The sequence below is a fragment of the Odontesthes bonariensis genome, chromosome 11, assembly GCF_027942865.1.
Source record: "Odontesthes bonariensis isolate fOdoBon6 chromosome 11, fOdoBon6.hap1, whole genome shotgun sequence".
Classification (NCBI taxonomy): Eukaryota; Metazoa; Chordata; class Actinopteri; order Atheriniformes; family Atherinopsidae; genus Odontesthes; species Odontesthes bonariensis.
The window spans coordinates 27,005,810-27,025,704 of record NC_134516.1 but is presented as its reverse complement, the minus strand read 5'-3'; the positions used below and the strand labels follow the sequence as shown (position 1 = coordinate 27,025,704).

Below are 19,895 nucleotides of genomic sequence, written 5' to 3'. Positions count from 1 at the left end.
TTTGTTTCTTCATATTTCTGTTCCTTTTTTTCCCTTCTTCGCTCTCCCTCTCTCTCTGTCCCCCGGTCCGGTTCGGCACTATCACACTATCACATCATGTTTAGTATTGTAACAAAAATAAATAAATAAATAAGGAGTTGATGGGCATCAAGGGGAGCTTTACATTCATAAAGCTTCCCTTGGTATAGCAAATGTGTTTGGCATAAACGGTATTCAGATTACAATTCTGCTGCCATAATGCTGGACAGGACAAAGGGTTTAAAAAAAAAAAAAAGAAGTGAGTGCTCATCAAACACAGCTCCAAAGCAGTCCCCAGGTCAGAGCCAGCCTCCTTTAGCAGTTTGCTCAGTTTCTTTGAGTCGCTGGCTCTGATGCTGCTGCCACAGCAGATGCTGCTGAAGAAAGATGCACTCTGCACCACAGACTCATAAGAGATATGCAACAGGTAAACTCCCAGGTGTTCCTCAGCCACCTCTTCTCCTGGGATGGAGACGCTGTTTGGCTTATTGGTGCTCCTCCTAAAATCAGCAGCTGAGGTGATTATTCCCACACCAGGCCACACAGTGGCTGCCCACCTCCCTGCCTCTTGTCCTTCCTTCCCTGGTTACCTGTCAGATTTTATTACTCATTTTAAAAGCTTTGAATAGTTGGACGGTTGCCTCTGTCTATGATCTGTGAACTCCTTACTCCCCTGATTGCTGCTCACACGGCCCACTGTTTAATATAACTGAGCTGTTCATTAGATGGAAATGAATCCCTGCATACTCCTAAAAATCACTTTATTTTGAGGCTTTTTCTTCAAATTAAAACCCCACTTTCATAATTACTCGGGACTCTTTGCAAAATGCAAATAAAGCCAGAAAGATATGATCTTAGAACTATTAAAAAGTTCTATCTAATTAGAAATAGTGCAAGTTCGGTGCCATCTGTTGGTTTCCTTAGCGAGGAAATAGTTTTTGAATTGTTCTGTATGAATGAATTGGATTCATTCTGAATTCATTCTGAACAGTATTATAATTACAATGAATTGAACTCCAATTGGCCTGAATTGGACTTTATCACTGAAGTGCCCTGAGATGACATTTGTTGTAATTGTAATAGTTTATTTTGGCAACATTTTAAACAAACTGACATTATTCTGTCTTGGGAAACACTGCTGGTGGAAAACATGATACTGGCTGCTGAAAAACTGGCAGAAGTGGACCTTCCAACGTGACAGTGACAGGAAGTAATCAGCTGAAGTCGTCCAGAGATTAACAGAGAACACAAATCAACATTCTGGAATCCGGACTTCACTTCCATCCAGAATCTGTGGTTGGAACCACAGACCAGAAGAGACAGAACAGAAGCCTTCACAAAGCTGTGATGTCATCACTGTAGTGACATCACAAGCGATGTCATCTCTGATCTTGTTTGACATCACAAAGTTTATACAGGCCAGACATTTTCACTGCTTTTTCACAGTTGGTCAGGAGTTTATCTGAAGAAACACGTCCAGTTTTTGAAGCATATTTGAAAGTCACAGCAAACGGTTTTCACATCGCCTAAAAAACACTTAATTATTATCTTAAATAGTCATTTTAACAAGCACTTAGAAACAACGCTTACTGTTTCCCTTCCTTAAAGCTATGGTAGGTAATCCTAAAGAGCTAGCAAGAGAGCTAGCAAGATTCGAAAGTGTCCCCTCCTCTAAGCTCCATCCCCCCCCCCCCCATTCCGTCAGTGCTTCATCCAAAGCCGGTAGAACCGCATGCGCACATGGAGCAGGGAGCCGGCAGAGGGGGGCGTAGGCAGAAAGCAGAGGCATCTGATTGGTTTTTTGTATGCGACCAATCCGAGACGCTGATCTCGGATTGGTCAGCTTTTTCTCAGTCCTGCAGCTGCCACAGAGGTCTGATTATTTTTGTCCCTTTTTCTAAATACATCTTGTATAGATTTCTCTCAGGATAGACGGACCATTTCACCCAGTATTACAAAATGTGTTTCTGAACAGGATTACCAACCATGTCTTTAAGAACGGCTTCCTGACAGCCACCCTTCCATGGAGCCCATCTCTGATGAGGCTCGGGCCAACAGCCGATGGATCAGCTGAAGGTCCAGATGCATCTCTCAGCTCCTGTGTCAGGTCTTTGCTGGATTTTTTCTTCTTTCTTCAGGACATCACTTTACGCGTCCAGTACCCGTCCGCCCTGAAGGAGCACCAGGAGAACCTCGTGGAAATGAGGGACCTCATGAAATGTGACGACTGCGGGAAGGAATTCAAGAGCATGACGATGCTCAACGTGCACCAGAGGATTCACGAGCCGCTGCACTGAGTTACATTCATCAGCCGCTTCAGTCAGATTGCCAAACACCTTATTGTCCTTTATGAAACACTTAGGTTGATCTGGTGATCAAGGCTTATTCACCATTACATTATTTAGGATGTTCCATGTGCGCTTCATGTTATTTTGATTTATTTGTAACATTTTATCATAATGTTGCTTCTTTGCTTGCCTCAACATGTTGGTCAGCCTGTTTTTGTGCATCTCAGCGTTTTTCAGCAACCTCTGTTCTAGTTTTGATGAAGTCTCCATAAAGTTTATTTTTCTTCTTACATGCATTTTTTAATGCCTTTGTTATCTGAGGTTTCTCAGCATAACTATGCTTATGTGAACATAAACCTGTTGGACAGTGTTTATCACAGAGAGATAAATAACAGCTGAAGAATGAATTGTCTGCAGTGTTTACTTCATCTGTATGAAACTCATTCCACTCTTGTTTTAAAGCTCATTTCTGAAGCATTAATTGCTTTAACAGTCCTTACCCTTTCAAATCTACGCTTTTCTGTTTTCTTCCTCTGTAGTTGATCATTAAATGTTGCAAATACAGCTAAATGATCACTTACATCACTTATTACCAAACCACTATTTATACCAGTGTCCAAGGAATGTGTAAAAATGTTGTCAGTTAATGTTGCACTATCTGTGGCTCCTCTGCTCGGCTTTGTGATCAGTGGATACAAGCCTCTACCGTATAACGCAGCCAAGAAATCCCAAGTTTGTTTAGGAGTATGTACCTTTAAGAGGTCCATGTTGAAATCACCACAGATCACAAGTGTTTTATTATCTGCTATAATTGTCTGTTCCAACGCTTCAGTCTTGTGCCTCTTGTTTAAAACTTAATAACAATTGCAGGCTTGGATTTGTTATCCTTTCATGCAAAAGTGCAGCAAGCTGATATCTGTTGATTTTCAAGATGAATGTTCTTACTTGCCTTGAAGGGAACCACTTGTTCATTTACATCCTCCACTCAACCTGATAGCCATTAAATACTGTGTCTTCTGAGCTGGTTGGGTGGTTCAACAACAAAACAAATGTAATGAAGTTTTAAAACTGCAGCGAAAGAGATGAAATAAATGGAGATCTGACACATTACGAACTACAGGACAGTTAGGATAATCTGCTGTTTGCATGGAGATAAAACAGGTTTTAAAGGTGTTGCAGCTAACATTCAGAAACACTTGGTGTAACTCCAGAGCACCAGAGCCTCGGACCAAAAGAGAAGCTAATATAAACTTATTTACCTGAAGAACTTCAGCAGCTCATAAGGCCCTTTATCTGGAGAGTGGGTGGCTCTGGTCTTATCTGGCTCTTTGCTAGAGGCCTTTTAGGCCAGAGGATGTGAGCTCTTAGGATTACCATGACCTGGATGAGTGAGAATCTTCATCAACATGCTGTGTGTGCTGATGCTAACTGTAAAGATGTGAAGCTCAGACAGGAGAGCTGCTTGTTGTATGAGGACACAGTGTGTGTCTTATATGGAGGTGGAAGCCTGGCTCAAACATAGAAATCATTTCTTTGTATGTTACTGATTTAAATGTGTCCTCTCAGTGGCTGTGAAGTACTGTCAGTAATACTGAGCGGGACTCTGCATTTATGGAGATGTGTTTCCCTCTGGTGGTGAATAGAGGAACTGCATGATGTCAGTTTGATGAAGCGTTCAACAAAAGGAGGAAGTGAAAGTCTTCCAGTGGTTCCTGCAGAATCCTGACTCACTGGATGGTTTCCTGCCATGAAAAAGCTCCGTCTGCAGAAGACGAGCAGAACGGAGCCAGCGGGCCTGATGCTGCAGATGGGCTGAACACCACAGATGCAATGGTTGGGACAAAGATGGTTGGAGAGAAGACACAGAGGAGTGAAGGCCAGCTGTAGAAAGAAAAGCACCTCCAGATCTGCTGTCTGATGCTGATATCAGTGAAAATGGGCTTCTTCTTCTCCTGTCTGATGATGTGCTCAGTAATTTCAGTGATACATCCCTCAGGTTCAGCCTTGGTTGGTCTGGTGAACACCTTTACTTTCTCTCACAGCCTGCTGTGTTTTTCACTGACTGATTCCATCTGAGTTATGAAGGCAAAACAGGAAACTATGAAAAGATGAGAAAAACATCTGGATTGGACTGATGTGTGTGTGTCCCGTTACTTTAGAAAGCCTGAACTTATAAAGGTTCCTATGGTGACCATGTGTTCTGATAGTGTTGTATGAGTTTTATAAACTCTGAGGTGTCAAACAGAAGCTGTGAACATTACAAGTGTCGCTGCTGCCTCCAGAACCACTTCCGCTACACCGGCTTCAGGAGCCAGTAGGAACTTTGTCCGTCTCTGACGTCATAAGTAATAACCAATGGGAGAGCAGCTGAGCGTTTGGAACAAGCCCCGCCCCCTCACTGTCTGCTTCTGCCGGGGTGAAGCACAGAGATAAATCCTCGTTCCCTCTGTTAAAGACACCTTTATGCCCACTGAATCCAGTCTGAGGAGAACTCTGAAATGTTTCAGCTAACAGGAAAGTTGTCCACAACAACAAACACAAGAGGCTCCATGTTTTTAAGTGTATACAGTAGAAAGTTTTCAGCTGTTTGGTTTGATTACTCTTACCTTCTCGGTCGACATAGCTTGCACCTTCTGACTTCTCGCCGGTTCGTCAACAAACGTGAAACGTGAAAGCGAAAGGGTGTTGTATACACGACAGTGTAACCGTACATTACCTCCAAGCCTGTAGGGGGAGCTCCAGAGTGGGCTTTTTGAGAAGTTACATTGTATTGCTTTAATGCGGACACTAAAAGATGGAGGCAGCGGTAGAACAACAGCAACAGGGTTCGGTAAAGTTTGACACATATTGACAGATTCGCACTTGCTGAATAAATACCTCCAAAATAAAGCGTCGTTCCAGATCAAATCACACCTCTCTCCATCAGATAAACATTTGAATCCAAATAAGCTGTCCTTGGAGCAGGAAAATAACATTAGTCTCCATGTGCAGCCGGCTGCAACACCTCCTCTAGAAATATTCAATAACTCCGCTCTAACGAGTCTTAATGCCACTAAAATCACTGCAGACATCAACGGCCTCCTGTTGGTTCCACAAACACAGCTTGTGCTTAATTTGGTGCATGTGTGAGTGTGAGTATGTTGTTCTGAACAATTGACCAACATCTGTATTACAGACTGTGGTGTCACCTCAGGAGACTCTGATATCCTGCTGCTTATACTACAACAGGTGTGTGCAGCAGGAACAGGGAAAGGATGGATGAGATCTTTATGATATGATGGAGGTTGGAGCTTCAACAAGAAGATGAGAAAAGTCTATATATTTCCACATTTATTTTCTTCATCTTTGACAGATCTGTCCTTTTTGTGGCAGTTCAGTAAAAATATGGAGTTTCTGCAGTCCGGGAGGCTAAACTGGCATCATGCAGTTTATATTTACACCACAAGAGGGCGAAATCACCATAAATGAAAAGTCTCCTTCCGTCACAGTTCCAGCAGATATGAGTTACATTAGAGCTGAACTGAACATGGATCAGTAACATTTATTCAGTCCTGATTATCAGTGTTTGTCCAGTTATGGTAACAAAGACAAACTGGACACATGTGGCACCATTAAAGATGATTTACAGCCCTTAAATGAACTCTCCGTCTCCTCTGTATTTGATGAGTTCAACATGTTGAAGAGCTGTTTGAACCAACTCTGAACTCATTCATTCATTCATTCATTCATTCATTCATTCATTCATTCATTCCTATCGTCTCACACTTTGATGGAAACGTGTCCCACACAGAAAAGTGATCATTCATTTCTTTAGATCTAAAATAATCAGTGTTGATAATCTGAGGCTCTTTTGTACAAATCTAACATGTTTTTAATCCTATAAATGATGTGATCATGTGACCGGCACTAAATCAGCTGTCTTCAGATCAGAGGTTATCGTTTTATTTGAATAAAATACTTTATAAAGAATCATTTCAGATGTAGAATATCTAAGTTACACAAAGAGCAGAGAGACTTCGATAAAATGACAAACTGACTTTTCAACAACATTTCTTCTTCTTTTGTGGAGACTCAGAATGTGTCCAAAGTTTTGGTGGACTTTCTTTAAAAAGTGATCCATCAGCTATATTCCATCAGCTATATTCCACATCTGCTGAATACAGAAAGTTTGGACGTGTTTGTGGCTGCTGCTGTCCCAGCCATGATGTGTCCACACTGGGTGTTGTGTTCAGAAAGAAGCATGCACATGCACATGCACATGCACATGCACATGCACATGCACATTCACATGCGCATTCACATGCTAAAACAAGGGCACGGATAGAAATGACCTTTGGCCAAATTAAATACAGGTTCATTGCTTAAACTTCTCAGGCACCATGGCTGACTTCTGACAGAGCCATCTTAAATTAATAGTATACTTCATATTTTATACATTTTGTCTTGTGGACAACTTTTCAGGCTCAAGTCTTTTCTTCGTTGAGTCCCTGCAGGTTCTAGTGCCTGAAAGGACTCATTTTCTCCTGACACAGTGAGGGACCTATACAGGGACACATATTTCCTTTGATCCTTATTGTTGTGACCTTTGAGTTAGAACTTCTTTTCATAATTTAGCATTGACACATTAGCAGTTTAAGTCAGAGCAAGTGTAAGAAGGCTAAATGGACAGAGATGATTTATAACTTTCCACACGTTTAGGTCATGGCACCCCACTGTGAATATAAATGTAAAAAACACATTTCTAACACTTTGCATGAACCGTACAATAATGAGAAGTTTGAGTTCAAGTTGTGTTGAATTGTTTAATTATTATTACATGTTTCTCAAGCTGTGGAGAGAAAACAGAATTAAATACAGTTCACAACACGAAATTCTCCTTTTTCTGAATTTATACACGTCCCTCTCCAGTTTCATAATCTCTAGCTTGATCTTTTTTATTTTCAGTTTCTTGTATTCCATATCTAGTTTGGCGCTCTATTTATTGGACAAACACATTTCTTGAAAGGCTACTTACCACTGAAATATTTTCCTGTACTTTACTTCCACCTGCTGCCAGGTACGCTTTTGGCTGTTAAGATTGCTCCTGGTGAGATGTAACAGTGAAAAATTAATATCTGGGTCACACACACAGGATAACATGGTCACAAAGTATGATGATGCATGTCGATTGTTGGGTTATTAATAAACTGAGCAGGGCCAGTATATTTATACTGTACATCTGATACAGAGACAATTCAGCATGCTTTATGTAAACACATTATAACACAAAGAGGAGAGCATAAATACATGAGGACAGTAAAATAAATGTCTAACAATTGACAATGGTATGAAACTTTCATAACTTATTTAGTCTGTCTGCAGTTGTTTGCCATGCCGTTTCTTCGCTTTATTGATCACAGCTGTATTACCATTTCTGGTGATGAACTTTTAAAATCCTCATACAGCTCCATAAGCATTATTTGTTCAGCTGCCGAAAAAATAAAAGCTCTTGTCTTGCTCTCCTTTTCTGCCATCTCTGTTTTTCCACAATCCACTCGTCAGGGCTTCTTACGTTCCTCGTACACTCGCACTTAGCCAGGCTATGTAAGCCTCGCTTGGATTAGCCTCACTGAGATGCAGCTGAGCTGGCTTCATGGAACGACTTGAGGCTTAATTGGGAGATGGTGTCAGTTCAAGCGACGCTTTCCGGCTACAGCCTGGCTTTCTTTAGCTACTTTCTAGGAATACCCCCCTTGAGTGCCTATGAAAAGTGCCTATAAATAAAATGTGTTATTATTATTATTAATTCTGATGTGCGATGAGGCAGTTCTCCTGCAACATTAAGCTCTTTTCCACTAGTACTTACTCACAACCACCTCAATGTGGGTGGGATCGTTATAGCAAGGAGGTCCAAAAGTCCTGTGATGTCAGTCTTATGTGACACAAACATGACACAACAATTTAGGACATCGAGGCAAAGGTTTACCTGCTGCTTGGTCTATGTCTTTGCGTCTAGCAATCCACCTCGTTGACGATCACAGAATACATAAAATCCAACTGTTGCTGTTGCCGGTTCTTGTTAAGGAGTGGCTTTCATGACTCATCCAGTGACATCACTCCCTGGCCAATCAGTGGCCTGCAGTCTGTAGATGTCACATTTTGGGCTCAACTCAACTCGACCCCGATCGAGTAGGTGCTAAAAATGTACCACCTGGTGCCAGGAGGTATTACCTCATGGAAAACCCTAACAGCTGAGTGGGATCCAGTCGAGTGGAGTAGGTTGAGGTTGAAAAGGAGGAATGTGTTCTGATATCATTCTAAATCTCTGAAAGTTGACTTAGGCTTGTTTTATCTCGTCTTTTTTTTCGGAAGGCATGTTTTATAACATGTGATTAGCCCGGCTAGCTCAGTCGGTAGAGCATGAGACTCTTAATCTCAGGGTCGTGGGTTCGAGCCCCGCGTTGGGCGTAGCAGTTTTAGTAATCAACAGATGTTTGATCCAGCACTTAAAGTCAAAGTTCAGCTCTGTTACCACCATCACAGCGTCCTCAGTGGTGCCTCTTTGAATGATCACAAACCTCCTGAAATGCACAATATGAATCAAAAACATTCAAACTTGCGCAAGAGCATTATGTTTACCTTTCTTTGGGCTTACGTCATTTCTGTATTCCCTTTTTGCTCAAGTATGATCATTCACTTTAAAACAAAATAAGAAAAATCTGAATAACGACCCATGGCCTCTGGCCCTCTCTTGCCTTCATTACTCATCCAGTGACATCACTCCCTGGCCAATCAGTGGCCTGCAGTCTGTAGACGTCACATTTTCAGCTCGACTCAACTCGAATCCCTGCCTTGTAGGTGCTAAAAATGTACCTGCTACCAGCTGTTACTCCCTCGTGAAAAACCCCTAAAACCTGAGTCGAATATAGTCAAGTGGAGTAGCGTTTTGAATTTTGGTTCACGTTTGTCGTATTTTACACAGTCAGGGAAGTAATGGTGTCAGGATGGCCGAGCGGTCTAAGGCGCCAGACTCAAGGCTTCATTCCTTCCTTAGCACAGGGACTTCTGGTCTCCCAAAGGAGACGTGGGTTCAAATCCCACTCCTGACATTAATTTCATGCTTAAATCTTACTTGCATATTAGAAGACCATGAAGAAAGCCATGTCAGGCCATGGTGAAAAAGGGCATTTATCTCTGAAGACGGGCCTTCAGTTCCTCCCATTAACATACACAATTCTGATGTGCGATGAGGCAGTTCTCCTGCAACATTAAGCTCTTTTCCACTAGTACTTACTCACAACCACCTCAATGTGGGTGGGGTCGTTATAGCAAGGAGGTCCAAAAGTCCTGTGATGTCAGTCTTATGTGACACAAACATGACACAACAATTTAGGACATCGAGGCAAAGGTTTACCTGCTGCTTGGTCTATGTCTTTGCGTCTAGCAATCCACCTCGTTGACGATCACAGAATACATCAAATCCAACTGTTGCTGTTGCCTGTTCTTGTTAAGGAGTGGCTTTCATGACTCATCCAGTGACATCACTCCCTGGCCAATCAGTGGCCTGCAGTCTGTAGATGTCACATTTTCGGCTCAACTAAACTCGACCCCGACCGAGTAGGTGCTAAAAATGTACCACCTGGTGCCAGGTGGTATTACCTCATGGAAAACCCTAACAGTTGAGTGGGATCCAGTCGAGTGGAGTAGGTAGAGGTTGAAAAGGGAGGAATGTGTTCTGATGTCATTCTAAATCTCTGAAAGTTGACTTAGGCTTGTTTTATCTCGTCTTTTTTTTTCTGAAGGCATGTTTTATAACATGCAATTAGCCCGGCTAGCTCAGTCGGTAGAGCATGAGACTCTTAATTTCAGGGTCGTGGGTTCGAGCCCCACGTTGGGCGTAGCAGTTTTAATAATCAACAGATGTTTGATCCAGCCCTTAAAGTCAAAGTTCAGCTCTGTTACCACCATCACAGCGTCCTCAGTAGTGCCTCTTTGAATGATCACAAACCTCCTGAAATGCACAATATGAATCAAAAACATTCAAACTTGCGCAAGAGCATTATGTTTACCTTTCTTTGGGCTTACGTCATTTCTGTATTCCCTTTTTGCTCAAGTATGATCATTCACTTTAAAACAAAATAAGAAAAATCTGAATAACGACCCATGTCCTCTGGCCCTCTCTTGCCTTCATTACTCATCCAGTGACATCACTCCCTGGCCAATCAGTGGCCTGCAGTCTGTAGACGTCACATTTTCGGCTCGACTCAACTCGAATCCCTGCCGTGTAGGTGCTAAAAATGTACCTGCTACCAGCTGTTACTCCCTCGTGAAAAACCCTAAAACCTGAGTCGAATATAGTCAAGTGGAGTAGCGTTTTGAATTTTGGTTCACGTTCCTGGTATTTTACAGTCACGGAAGTAATGGTGTCAGGATGGCCGAGCGGTCTAAGGCGCCAGACTCAAGGCTTCATTCCTTCCTTAGCACAGGGACTTCTGGTCTCCCAAAGGAGACGTGGGTTCAAATCCCACTCCTGACATTAATTTCATGCTTAAATCTTACTTGCATATTAGAAGACCATGAAGAAAGCCATGTCAGGCCATGGTGAAAAAGGGCATTTATCTCTGAAGACGGGCCTTCAGTTCCTCGCATTAACATACACAATTCTGATGTGCGATGAGGCAGTTCTCCTGCAACATTAAGCTCTTTTCCACTAGTACTTACTCACAACCACCTCAATGTGGGTGTGATCGTTAATGGCAAGGCAAGGCAAGGCAATTTTATTTATAGAGCACAATTCATACACAGGGCAATTCAAAGTGCTTTACAGCTACTTAAAATCACAAGAAGGCAATAAAATCATTAAAAAGGAATAAAAAAAACTAAAAGAAAGAAATTAAAAAAGAAAGAAATTTAAGACCCATTAAAATAATCATTAATTAATTAAAAAGTGAAGAGTGCAGATAAAATACTTTCAGGTGTCATATGCACAGCTAAATAGAACTGTTTTCAGCCTGGATTTAAACATTGTCAGAGTTGAGGCCTGTCTCACATCTTCTGGAAGACTGTTCCAGATTTTAGGAGCATAAAACTGAAACGCAGCCTCACCTTGTTTAGTCCTGACTCTGGGCACCAGCAGGAGACCCCTCCCTGAGGTTCTCAGAGCCCGAGTTGGTTCATATGGCTCTAACATGTCAGAGATGTACTTTGGCGCTTGACCGTGAAGAGACTTGTACACAAGCAGAGCTGTTTTAAAGTCTATTCTCTGAGCGACAGGAAGCCAGTGCAGAGACCTGAGCACTGGACTAATATGGTCGTATTTCCTGGTTCTAGTCAGGACTCGAGCAGCAGCGTTCTGGATGTACTGCAGCTGTCTTACAGCCCGTTTAGAGAGCCCAGTGAGCAGGCCGTTACAGTAGTCTTACCTGCTGGAGACAAACGCATGGATCAGTCTCTCTAAGTCTGGTTTAGACACAAGGAGGTCCAAAAGTCCTGTGATGTCAGTCTTATGTGACACAAACATGACACAACAATTTAGGACATCGAGGCAAAGGTTTACCTGCTGCTTGGTCTATGTCTTTGCGTCTAGCAATCCACCTCGTTGACGATCACAGAATACATCAAATCCAACTGTTGCTGTTGCCGGTTCTTGTTAAGGAGTGGCTTTCATGACTCATCCAGTGACATCACTCCCTGGCCAATCAGTGGCCTGCAGTCTGTAGATGTCACATTTTCGGCTCAACTCAACTCGACCCCGACCGAGTAGGTGCTAAAAATGTACCACCTGGTGCCAGGAGGTATTACCTCATGGAAAACCCTAACAGCTGAGTGGGATCCAGTCGAGTGGAGTAGGTAGAGGTTGAAAAGGAGGAATGTGTTCTGATGTCATTCTAAATCTCTGAAAGTTGACTTAGGCTTGTTTTATCTCGTCTTTTTTTTCGGAAGGCATGTTTTATAACATGTGATTAGCCCGGCTAGCTCAGTCGGTAGAGCATGAGACTCTTAATCTCAGGGTCGTGGGTTCGAGCCCCGCGTTGGGCGTAGCAGTTTTAGTAATCAACAGATGTTTGATCCAGCACTTAAAGTCAAAGTTCAGCTCTGTTACCACCATCACAGCGTCCTCAGTGGTGCCTCTTTGAATGATCACAAACCTCCTGAAATGCACAATATGAATCAAAAACATTCAAACTTGCGCAAGAGCATTATGTTTACCTTTCTTTGGGCTTACGTCATTTCTGTATTCCCTTTTTGCTCAAGTATGATCATTCACTTTAAAACAAAATAAGAAAAATCTGAATAACGACCCATGGCCTCTGGCCCTCTCTTGCCTTCATTACTCATCCAGTGACATCACTCCCTGGCCAATCAGTGGCCTGCAGTCTGTAGACGTCACATTTTCAGCTCGACTCAACTCGAATCCCTGCCTTGTAGGTGCTAAAAATGTACCTGCTACCAGCTGTTACTCCCTCGTGAAAAACCCCTAAAACCTGAGTCGAATATAGTCAAGTGGAGTAGCGTTTTGAATTTTGGTTCACGTTTGTCGTATTTTACACAGTCAGGGAAGTAATGGTGTCAGGATGGCCGAGCGGTCTAAGGCGCCAGACTCAAGGCTTCATTCCTTCCTTAGCACAGGGACTTCTGGTCTCCCAAAGGAGACGTGGGTTCAAATCCCACTCCTGACATTAATTTCATGCTTAAATCTTACTTGCATATTAGAAGACCATGAAGAAAGCCATGTCAGGCCATGGTGAAAAAGGGCATTTATCTCTGAAGACGGGCCTTCAGTTCCTCCCATTAACATACACAATTCTGATGTGCGATGAGGCAGTTCTCCTGCAACATTAAGCTCTTTTCCACTAGTACTTACTCACAACCACCTCAATGTGGGTGGGGTCGTTATAGCAAGGAGGTCCAAAAGTCCTGTGATGTCAGTCTTATGTGACACAAACATGACACAACAATTTAGGACATCGAGGCAAAGGTTTACCTGCTGCTTGGTCTATGTCTTTGCGTCTAGCAATCCACCTCGTTGACGATCACAGAATACATCAAATCCAACTGTTGCTGTTGCCTGTTCTTGTTAAGGAGTGGCTTTCATGACTCATCCAGTGACATCACTCCCTGGCCAATCAGTGGCCTGCAGTCTGTAGATGTCACATTTTCGGCTCAACTAAACTCGACCCCGACCGAGTAGGTGCTAAAAATGTACCACCTGGTGCCAGGTGGTATTACCTCATGGAAAACCCTAACAGTTGAGTGGGATCCAGTCGAGTGGAGTAGGTAGAGGTTGAAAAGGGAGGAATGTGTTCTGATGTCATTCTAAATCTCTGAAAGTTGACTTAGGCTTGTTTTATCTCGTCTTTTTTTTTCTGAAGGCATGTTTTATAACATGCAATTAGCCCGGCTAGCTCAGTCGGTAGAGCATGAGACTCTTAATTTCAGGGTCGTGGGTTCGAGCCCCACGTTGGGCGTAGCAGTTTTAATAATCAACAGATGTTTGATCCAGCCCTTAAAGTCAAAGTTCAGCTCTGTTACCACCATCACAGCGTCCTCAGTGGTGCCTCTTTGAATGATCACAAACCTCCTGAAATGCACAATATGAATCAAAAACATTCAAACTTGCGCAAGAGCATTATGTTTACCTTTCTTTGGGCTTACGTCATTTCTGTATTCCCTTTTTGCTCAAGTATGATCATTCACTTTAAAACAAAATAAGAAAAATCTGAATAACGACCCATGTCCTCTGGCCCTCTCTTGCCTTCATTACTCATCCAGTGACATCACTCCCTGGCCAATCAGTGGCCTGCAGTCTGTAGACGTCACATTTTCGGCTCGACTCAACTCGAATCCCTGCCGTGTAGGTGCTAAAAATGTACCTGCTACCAGCTGTTACTCCCTCGTGAAAAACCCTAAAACCTGAGTCGAATATAGTCAAGTGGAGTAGCGTTTTGAATTTTGGTTCACGTTCCTGGTATTTTACAGTCACGGAAGTAATGGTGTCAGGATGGCCGAGCGGTCTAAGGCGCCAGACTCAAGGCTTCATTCCTTCCTTAGCACAGGGACTTCTGGTCTCCCAAAGGAGACGTGGGTTCAAATCCCACTCCTGACATTAATTTCATGCTTAAATCTTACTTGCATATTAGAAGACCATGAAGAAAGCCATGTCAGGCCATGGTGAAAAAGGGCATTTATCTCTGAAGACGGGCCTTCAGTTCCTCGCATTAACATACACAATTCTGATGTGCGATGAGGCAGTTCTCCTGCAACATTAAGCTCTTTTCCACTAGTACTTACTCACAACCACCTCAATGTGGGTGTGATCGTTAATGGCAAGGCAAGGCAAGGCAATTTTATTTATAGAGCACAATTCATACACAGGGCAATTCAAAGTGCTTTACAGCTACTTAAAATCACAAGAAGGCAATAAAATCATTAAAAAGGAATAAAAAAAACTAAAAGAAAGAAATTAAAAAAGAAAGAAATTTAAGACCCATTAAAATAATCATTAATTAATTAAAAAGTGAAGAGTGCAGATAAAATACTTTCAGGTGTCATATGCACAGCTAAATAGAACTGTTTTCAGCCTGGATTTAAACATTGTCAGAGTTGAGGCCTGTCTCACATCTTCTGGAAGACTGTTCCAGATTTTAGGAGCATAAAACTGAAACGCAGCCTCACCTTGTTTAGTCCTGACTCTGGGCACCAGCAGGAGACCCCTCCCTGAGGTTCTCAGAGCCCGAGTTGGTTCATATGGCTCTAACATGTCAGAGATGTACTTTGGCGCTTGACCGTGAAGAGACTTGTACACAAGCAGAGCTGTTTTAAAGTCTATTCTCTGAGCGACAGGAAGCCAGTGCAGAGACCTGAGCACTGGACTAATATGGTCGTATTTCCTGGTTCTAGTCAGGACTCGAGCAGCAGCGTTCTGGATGTACTGCAGCTGTCTTACAGCCCGTTTAGAGAGCCCAGTGAGCAGGCCGTTACAGTAGTCTTACCTGCTGGAGACAAACGCATGGATCAGTCTCTCTAAGTCTGGTTTAGACACAAGGAGGTCCAAAAGTCCTGTGATGTCAGTCTTATGTGACACAAACATGACACAACAATTTAGGACATCGAGGCAAAGGTTTACCTGCTGCTTGGTCTATGTCTTTGCGTCTAGCAATCCACCTCGTTGACGATCACAGAATACATCAAATCCAACTGTTGCTGTTGCCGGTTCTTGTTAAGGAGTGGCTTTCATGACTCATCCAGTGACATCACTCCCTGGCCAATCAGTGGCCTGCAGTCTGTAGATGTCACATTTTCGGCTCAACTCAACTCGACCCCGACCGAGTAGGTGCTAAAAATGTACCACCTGGTGCCAGGTGGTATTACCTCATGGAAAACCCTAACAGCTGAGTGGGATCCAGTCGAGTGGAGTAGGTAGAGGTTGAAAAGGAGGAATGTGTTCTGATGTCATTCTAAATCTCTGAAAGTTGACTTAGGCTTGTTTTATCTCGTCTTTTTTTTAACGTAAGGCATATTTTATAACATGCGATTAGCCCGGCTAGCCCAGTCGGTAGAGCATGAGACTCTTAATCTCAGGGTCGTGGGTTCGAGCCCCATGTTGGGCGTAGCAGTTTTAATAATCAACAGATGTTTGATCCAGCCCTTAAAGTCAAAGTTCAGCTCTGTTACCACCATCACAGCGTCCTCAGTGGTGCCTCTTTGAATGATCACAAACCTCCTGAAATGCACAATATGAATCAAAAACATTCAAACTCGCACAAGAGCATTATGTTTACCTTTCTTTGGGCTTACGTCATTTCTGTATTCCCTTTTTGCTCAAGTATGATCATTCACTTTAAAACAAAATAAGAAAAATCTGAATAACGACCCATGGCCTCTGGCCCTCTCTTGCCTTCATTACTCATCCAGTGACATCACTCCCTGGCCTATCAGTGGCCTGCAGTCTGTAGACGTCACATTTTCGGCTCGACTCAACTCGAATCCCTGCCGTGTAGATGCTAAAAATGTACCCGCTACCAGCTGTTACTCCCTTATGAAAAACCCTAAAACCTGAGTCGAATATAGTCAAGTGGAGTAGCGTTTTGCATTTTGGTTCACGTTTGTCGTATTTTACACAGTCAGGGAAGTAATGGTGTCAGGATGGCCGAGCAGTCTAAGGCGCCAGACTCAAGGCTTCATTCCTTCGTTAGCACAGGGACTTCTGGTCTCCCAAAGGAGACGTGGGTTCAAATCCCACTCCTGACATTAATTTCATGCTTAAATCTTACTTTCATATTAGAACACCATGAAGAAAGCCATGTCAGGCCATGGTGAAAAAGGGCATTTATCTCTGAGGAAGGGCCTTCAGTTCCTCCCATTAACATACACAATTCTGATGTGCGATGAGGCAGTTCTCCTGCAACATTAAGCTCTTTTTCACCAGTACTTACTCACAACCACCTCAATGTGGGTGGGATCGTTATAGCAAGGAGGTCCAAAAGTCCTGTGATGTCAGTCTTATGTGACACAAACATGACACAACAATTTAGGACATCGAGGCAAAGGTTTACCTGCTGCTTGGTCTATGTCTTTGCATCTAGCAATCCACCTCGTTGACGATCACAGAATACATCAAATCCAACTGTTGCTGTTGCCGGTTCTTGTTAAGGAGTGGCTTTCATGACTCATCCAGTGACATCACTCCCTGGCCAATCAGTGGCCTGCAGTCTGTAGATGTCACATTTTCGGCTCAACTCAACTCGACCCCGACCGAGTAGGTGCTAAAAATGTACCACCTGGTGCCAGGTGGTATTACCTCATGGAAAACCCTAACAGCTGAGTGGGATCCAGTCGAGTGGAGTAGGTAGAGGTTGAAAAGGAGGAATGTGTTCCGATGTCATTCTAAATCTCTGAAAGTTGACTTAGGCTTGTTTTATCTCGTCTTTTTTTTCGGAAGGCATGTTTTATAACATGTGATTAGCCCGGCTAGCTCAGTCGGTAGAGCATGAGACTCTTAATCTCAGGGTCGTGGGTTCGAGCCCCACGTTGGGCGTAGCAGTTTTAGTAATCAACAGATGTTTGATCCAGCACTTAAAGTCAAAGTTCAGCTCTGTAACCACCATCACAGCGTCCTCAGTGGTGCCTCTTTTAATGATCACAAACCTCCTGAAATGCACAATATGAATCAAAAACATTCAAACTTGCGCAAGAGCATTATGTTTACCTTTCTTTGGGCTTACGTCATTTCTGTATTCCCTTTTTGCTCAAGTATGATCATTCACTTTAAAACAAAATAAGAAAAATCTGAATAACGACCCATGGCCTCTGGCCCTCTCTTGCCTTCATTACTCATCCAGTGACATCACTCCCTGGCCAATCAGTGGCCTGCAGTCTGTAGACGTCACATTTTCAGCTCGACTCAACTCGAATCCCTGCCTTGTAGGTGCTAAAAATGTACCTGCTACCAGCTGTTACTCCCTCGTGAAAAACCCCTAAAACCTGAGTCGAATATAGTCAAGTGGAGTAGCGTTTTGAATTTTGGTTCACGTTTGTCGTATTTTACACAGTCAGGGAAGTAATGGTGTCAGGATGGCCGAGCGGTCTAAGGCGCCAGACTCAAGGCTTCATTCCTTCCTTAGCACAGGGACTTCTGGTCTCCCAAAGGAGACGTGGGTTCAAATCCCACTCCTGACATTAATTTCATGCTTAAATCTTACTTGCATATTAGAAGACCATGAAGAAAGCCATGTCAGGCCATGGTGAAAAAGGGCATTTATCTCTGAAGACGGGCCTTCAGTTCCTCCCATTAACATACACAATTCTGATGTGCGATGAGGCAGTTCTCCTGCAACATTAAGCTCTTTTCCACTAGTACTTACTCACAACCACCTCAATGTGGGTGGGGTCGTTATAGCAAGGAGGTCCAAAAGTCCTGTGATGTCAGTCTTATGTGACACAAACATGACACAACAATTTAGGACATCGAGGCAAAGGTTTACCTGCTGCTTGGTCTATGTCTTTGCGTCTAGCAATCCACCTCGTTGACGATCACAGAATACATCAAATCCAACTGTTGCTGTTGCCTGTTCTTGTTAAGGAGTGGCTTTCATGACTCATCCAGTGACATCACTCCCTGGCCAATCAGTGGCCTGCAGTCTGTAGATGTCACATTTTCGGCTCAACTAAACTCGACCCCGACCGAGTAGGTGCTAAAAATGTACCACCTGGTGCCAGGTGGTATTACCTCATGGAAAACCCTAACAGTTGAGTGGGATCCAGTCGAGTGGAGTAGGTAGAGGTTGAAAAGGGAGGAATGTGTTCTGATGTCATTCTAAATCTCTGAAAGTTGACTTAGGCTTGTTTTATCTCGTCTTTTTTTTTCTGAAGGCATGTTTTATAACATGCAATTAGCCCGGCTAGCTCAGTCGGTAGAGCATGAGACTCTTAATTTCAGGGTCGTGGGTTCGAGCCCCACGTTGGGCGTAGCAGTTTTAATAATCAACAGATGTTTGATCCAGCCCTTAAAGTCAAAGTTCAGCTCTGTTACCACCATCACAGCGTCCTCAGTGGTGCCTCTTTGAATGATCACAAACCTCCTGAAATGCACAATATGAATCAAAAACATTCAAACTTGCGCAAGAGCATTATGTTTACCTTTCTTTGGGCTTACGTCATTTCTGTATTCCCTTTTTGCTCAAGTATGATCATTCACTTTAAAACAAAATAAGAAAAATCTGAATAACGACCCATGTCCTCTGGCCCTCTCTTGCCTTCATTACTCATCCAGTGACATCACTCCCTGGCCAATCAGTGGCCTGCAGTCTGTAGACGTCACATTTTCGGCTCGACTCAACTCGAATCCCTGCCGTGTAGGTGCTAAAAATGTACCTGCTACCAGCTGTTACTCCCTCGTGAAAAACCCTAAAACCTGAGTCGAATATAGTCAAGTGGAGTAGCGTTTTGAATTTTGGTTCACGTTCCTGGTATTTTACAGTCACGGAAGTAATGGTGTCAGGATGGCCGAGCGGTCTAAGGCGCCAGACTCAAGGCTTCATTCCTTCCTTAGCACAGGGACTTCTGGTCTCCCAAAGGAGACGTGGGTTCAAATCCCACTCCTGACATTAATTTCATGCTTAAATCTTACTTGCATATTAGAAGACCATGAAGAAAGCCATGTCAGGCCATGGTGAAAAAGGGCATTTATCTCTGAAGACGGGCCTTCAGTTCCTCGCATTAACATACACAATTCTGATGTGCGATGAGGCAGTTCTCCTGCAACATTAAGCTCTTTTCCACTAGTACTTACTCACAACCACCTCAATGTGGGTGTGATCGTTAATGGCAAGGCAAGGCAAGGCAATTTTATTTATAGAGCACAATTCATACACAGGGCAATTCAAAGTGCTTTACAGCTACTTAAAATCACAAGAAGGCAATAAAATCATTAAAAAGGAATAAAAAAAACTAAAAGAAAGAAATTAAAAAAGAAAGAAATTTAAGACCCATTAAAATAATCATTAATTAATTAAAAAGTGAAGAGTGCAGATAAAATACTTTCAGGTGTCATATGCACAGCTAAATAGAACTGTTTTCAGCCTGGATTTAAACATTGTCAGAGTTGAGGCC

General features: G+C 43.0%; 14 non-coding genes across 14 annotated transcripts; all 14 read left to right on the top strand.

The window, feature by feature from the left end:
- Positions 1–8,680: 8,680 nt before the first annotated feature.
- On the top strand, positions 8,681–8,753 carry trnak-cuu (transfer RNA lysine (anticodon CUU)). The gene has a single exon. It is a non-coding gene; the product is annotated as a tRNA-Lys (tRNA).
- A 530-nt stretch (positions 8,754–9,283) lies between these two features.
- On the top strand, positions 9,284–9,394 carry trnal-caa (transfer RNA leucine (anticodon CAA)). Its single transcript has 2 exons — positions 9,284–9,321; positions 9,349–9,394. It is a non-coding gene; the product is annotated as a tRNA-Leu (tRNA).
- A 716-nt stretch (positions 9,395–10,110) lies between these two features.
- trnak-cuu (transfer RNA lysine (anticodon CUU)) lies at positions 10,111–10,183 on the top strand. Its single transcript has one exon. It is a non-coding gene; the product is annotated as a tRNA-Lys (tRNA).
- Positions 10,184–10,710: 527 nt separating this feature from the next.
- On the top strand, positions 10,711–10,821 carry trnal-caa (transfer RNA leucine (anticodon CAA)). The gene is made up of 2 exons: positions 10,711–10,748; positions 10,776–10,821. It is a non-coding gene; the product is annotated as a tRNA-Leu (tRNA).
- A 1,429-nt stretch (positions 10,822–12,250) lies between these two features.
- Positions 12,251–12,323, top strand: trnak-cuu (transfer RNA lysine (anticodon CUU)). Its single transcript has one exon. It is a non-coding gene; the product is annotated as a tRNA-Lys (tRNA).
- Positions 12,324–12,853: 530 nt separating this feature from the next.
- trnal-caa (transfer RNA leucine (anticodon CAA)) lies at positions 12,854–12,964 on the top strand. Its single transcript has 2 exons — positions 12,854–12,891; positions 12,919–12,964. It is a non-coding gene; the product is annotated as a tRNA-Leu (tRNA).
- A 716-nt stretch (positions 12,965–13,680) lies between these two features.
- Positions 13,681–13,753, top strand: trnak-cuu (transfer RNA lysine (anticodon CUU)). Its single transcript has one exon. It is a non-coding gene; the product is annotated as a tRNA-Lys (tRNA).
- A 527-nt stretch (positions 13,754–14,280) lies between these two features.
- Positions 14,281–14,391, top strand: trnal-caa (transfer RNA leucine (anticodon CAA)). Its single transcript has 2 exons — positions 14,281–14,318; positions 14,346–14,391. It is a non-coding gene; the product is annotated as a tRNA-Leu (tRNA).
- A 1,431-nt stretch (positions 14,392–15,822) lies between these two features.
- On the top strand, positions 15,823–15,895 carry trnak-cuu (transfer RNA lysine (anticodon CUU)). The gene has a single exon. It is a non-coding gene; the product is annotated as a tRNA-Lys (tRNA).
- A 529-nt stretch (positions 15,896–16,424) lies between these two features.
- On the top strand, positions 16,425–16,535 carry trnal-caa (transfer RNA leucine (anticodon CAA)). Its single transcript has 2 exons — positions 16,425–16,462; positions 16,490–16,535. It is a non-coding gene; the product is annotated as a tRNA-Leu (tRNA).
- A 714-nt stretch (positions 16,536–17,249) lies between these two features.
- On the top strand, positions 17,250–17,322 carry trnak-cuu (transfer RNA lysine (anticodon CUU)). Its single transcript has one exon. It is a non-coding gene; the product is annotated as a tRNA-Lys (tRNA).
- Positions 17,323–17,852: 530 nt separating this feature from the next.
- On the top strand, positions 17,853–17,963 carry trnal-caa (transfer RNA leucine (anticodon CAA)). The gene is made up of 2 exons: positions 17,853–17,890; positions 17,918–17,963. It is a non-coding gene; the product is annotated as a tRNA-Leu (tRNA).
- Positions 17,964–18,679: 716 nt separating this feature from the next.
- Positions 18,680–18,752, top strand: trnak-cuu (transfer RNA lysine (anticodon CUU)). The gene has a single exon. It is a non-coding gene; the product is annotated as a tRNA-Lys (tRNA).
- A 527-nt stretch (positions 18,753–19,279) lies between these two features.
- On the top strand, positions 19,280–19,390 carry trnal-caa (transfer RNA leucine (anticodon CAA)). Its single transcript has 2 exons — positions 19,280–19,317; positions 19,345–19,390. It is a non-coding gene; the product is annotated as a tRNA-Leu (tRNA).
- The last annotated feature ends 505 nt before the right edge of the window (positions 19,391–19,895 follow it).